This window comes from Pomacea canaliculata, linkage group LG3 (genome assembly GCF_003073045.1).
Source record: "Pomacea canaliculata isolate SZHN2017 linkage group LG3, ASM307304v1, whole genome shotgun sequence".
In the NCBI taxonomy this organism is placed as follows: domain Eukaryota; kingdom Metazoa; phylum Mollusca; class Gastropoda; order Architaenioglossa; family Ampullariidae; genus Pomacea; species Pomacea canaliculata.
Genome location: NC_037592.1, coordinates 3916652 through 3920520, shown reverse-complemented (window position 1 = coordinate 3920520; position 3869 = coordinate 3916652). Strand labels below are relative to the sequence as shown.

Genomic DNA, 3869 nt, shown 5'->3' with positions numbered 1-3869 from the left:
TGACGTTTGAAAGACACTTTAATAGAAAGTCCAGAAGCAATATTATGACATGTGAAGTTGTTTTAGCTATTATAGAAGGACACTATTAGAACAGGTTAACTTCCGTAACCTTTCAGGTGTTAGAGGGTGAGTTGGTAGTGACTTTACTTACCTGGGACCCTGCTGTCTTTTCTTAAAGACCTACCCGGTTGCTTCAAGTTATAAACAGATTCTGGTAGGAAGAGATAACGTAAATATACTCTGTACATTTTAGCATATGAAACACAACGGCTTATTTATTTATCTGATTTTAAAGTTGGCGATTTGCACCTGTAGTCAACAAGTCCTGCAAAATCTCGGTCCCGCGCGCGAACAAAGGCGTCGTCACAGCCGGTGGCGTCCAGGCTATAATTTTATATACGGGTAAGCCACAGATCTGTAGAGATACATATTTCTGGGTAAGCATATAAAGCCAGAAGGGGGAACAATACAGTTGGCTTCATCAGACGACCTTTTTTTTTTTTTTTATCGTGCTCTAGCAGTGAAGACGAGTGTGAAACTGTTCTCTTGAAGATATTAAACTTTACATGTTTGAACCTGAGGCTCGTGAAGGTTCAAACCCCAACACAATATGATGACAAAGAACCACTTCACAATACCACATGGTAAGTATCGTTGATGTTCGTCAAATTTTGCAAACCGCAAGTGGCCATTACAATTTTATTTGTCTGTTTACTGACTCACTGTCACAAAAGTCTCAAGTGTAAAATTTACCATTGGGAACAATTTCATTTAAGCATTTATATGCACACAGTTGCTCATACAGTCTTTGGTGTAAATAACACTAAGACATTTCGCCTCTACAATATATTTTTTTAAAATTGAAAAACAGACATTTTCGGAAAAGCTGTTGCAGATATTCCTCGTTATTTATTGTGTGCACGTTACTAACAACATATTGTTTTGCCGGTCAAAGCGGCTTGAAAAGTTGAATTTGAAGAAAAGTTATCATGCTGTTCATGCGGTTACTCTGTGTTGTTGGGTGAGAAAAAGTGAGTGCTTCCGATGGTAGGCACAGAACCTGGAAGAAGAGGTTTTTACCGTACTTTAAACCCTTGTCTTCAACGAATACGTCACTGAGTAACGTTCACGAGACTGGTGTTTCTCCTGGCGATTTCATGTTGGAGGCATTAATAAGTGATATGACAGGAGTCTCTCAAGCTTGATATGTACGTGTCACCAGTCGGGTAGATCTTTTAAGAGGCGACGTTAAACTACTTCAAACACATGGTATTAGAAGGACAATAGTAATATAATAACGTGATATTAATATGACAATGTAGTGGCAGAGGATGCTAAACACTATACAGACGTTAGAAACTATTGTAAGAGACATTTGAAAGTAATGAGAATTGTTATTAGGCGCTTTGACAGCAGTTCACGTTTTGAAATACACTTTGACAACGGCCCACGTTAACAAAACAATAATATTTCAACAGGTGATGTTAACAAGCCACGTTTCTCAACGTTGTCTCGCAACATCCTATGCCCTTTGCCCTCTACCATCCATCCTGGCGCAGCACCTCAATCGCCAAGGCTCCCAGCAGCTGAGGCCAGACGCGTCGTGACTGCAAAACGGAGACGCAGCATGAACGGCCAGAATGTCCACCCACCCCGCCCAGCACCCCGCCCTACCCTACCTTAATTCCGGCGTATGCTCCACATGTGGGAGACTCTTCTGGGCCTCGTCAGCCACCTCAGACCCATCACCAATTTATTTTATTTGGATTTATTTTATTTCTGAAGTCGATGAACGAACGAATTAGATACCCCGAAAAGCGAGCCTTGACTATATATAAATATGATATATCCTAATATATTTTTACAATATATCTTAGTAAAGTGAACGTTTGTTACTCTGCAATAAATAAACCACGACTCAAAAGATACCCAAATAGAACTGTATCAAAAATTTAGATTTTTATATGAAAAAACGGGGGTAGAAGCGAGAGCAAGGGAGGCAATACAAAGCTCCCCTTAAAATGTGTATTGGCAGAGTTAGAAACCTTGACCTGCAAATACTGTTAATATTCCAGAGCGTGCGGTGTCTGATGATACCCACATCCCCGGTTGAGCATATCACACTACAAGCAGATGGAAGCCATATGTAAAGGTCATCCCATGAGGTTTTTCAGGGGTTTATAGACACACGAGAAACACTAAACTTTTCTCCAAAATAGTTTGGTAAACCTGTTTTGCTTTTATATGTCGTCTTCATTAAAAACCCGTTCTAAAAATATTAATTAGCGTCGATTTTCAGTTTGGAGTCAGATGCCCAATTCCGTCAGCTGGGTCGACTAGGGGAAGTTTACTGGAGGACCACCACTTCCCCAAAAAATTGCCAACCGCCGGATATGCCGAAACCCGGGATCGAACCAGGGACCTTTAGATCTTCAGTCTAACGCTCTCCCAACTGAGCTATTTCGGCTGACAACAGACGATGGCCACAGGGTGGACCAGTACATCGCGTTCATCAGACGATTTTTATCTAATGAGCTCACGAGCTTATATGTCCGTGATGTGCTCTAGTAACAACATCTACACGCACAGAGACGATGAAAGAAAGAGCCAGATCGGTATGCTCAACCAGCGACAAGAAAAGATAAAGGAGGTATAGGATTATGTCCCATGTACGTACTGTTAAGACAATATAAATGCACTAATTCTCCTGCAGTTATATATATGTACATATATTATTTTCCTGTTTAAGAAAAGAAAAGCTAAAAAGAAACCACGAGCAAATGTGAAAAATTAAATCATCGGCAAAGACGGTGCATGTGCATTAATGGTGCCTTAGTCAACTTGAACAAGAAAGTGCATGTCACTTGTCAAAGTTTTGCAATTTGCTGTAAGTATGAATCTGAGCTAATTAATATCCTGAACTTAATTGGGAGATCTTCCAGTATTTGGTAGAACTTGGACAGTAAAGACCACATTGAAAATAATGGTGACAAAATAAAACGTGCTTGGTGGATACTAGTTTTTTTGTTCTAAATCATTGTCATAATTATTTTTATCATAATTAGTTTTGTTGTGAAAATATCTACTCATTTAGCATTCAAACAGCAAGTGCTTGTGTCCAGTTTTCAAATAAGAATTAAATGTATTAATAATAATAACTGATATAGCGCCTTTCCAAAGATTTGCTCATAGCGGTTTACATAAATCATACTTAGACTAAATCAATAAATATGTGTTTGTTATACAGTATATACGAATATGGGTGCATGCGTACTAATACACTACATATACAAAGTACAGACTCACGTCATGCTAGCTTCATGGTCAGGGCAGGGCTGCAGAAAAGATAGACATGTATACTTAAATATGGCACCACCTCAATAGACTACACCATGGTACTCCACAGTAGTGGATCAACTGAAAACTGGACTGTGTGTGTGTGTGTGTGTGTGGGGGGGAATAGTTATTGAGTAGTTTATTAAACAGAAAGAGCATGTTGTTTGTCACGTGCGCTCAGTTTGCTTTATGACATGCAGCCAAGCTTTATCCTGAACTTGGAAGAACCTGAAATGAATGAAAACCATGACTAAAGAGATGCAGTATGTTTTATGTGTTTCTAGTTTTCTGATTCATAATTGGTAAACCTGTTTTGCTTTTATTTGTCTTTTTCATTAAAACCCGTTCTAAAACATATTGGTTCGTCAGTTTTCAGTTAGGAGTCAGATGCCCCATTCCTTCAGCTGGGGGATCTTATGCTGCAGAACCACTCCCCAAAAAGATTGCCAACCGCCGGATATGCCGAAACCCGGGATCGAACCAGGGACCTTTAGATCTTCAGTCTAACGCTCTCCCAACTGAGCTATTTCGGC

The 3869-nt window shown here is 39.6% G+C and overlaps 2 non-coding genes across 2 annotated transcripts; both read right to left on the bottom strand.

The window, feature by feature from the left end:
- Positions 1–2394: 2394 nt before the first annotated feature.
- On the bottom strand, positions 2395–2467 carry Trnaf-gaa. The gene has a single exon. It is a non-coding gene; the product is annotated as a tRNA-Phe (tRNA).
- Positions 2468–3796: 1329 nt separating this feature from the next.
- Positions 3797–3869, bottom strand: Trnaf-gaa. The gene has a single exon. It is a non-coding gene; the product is annotated as a tRNA-Phe (tRNA).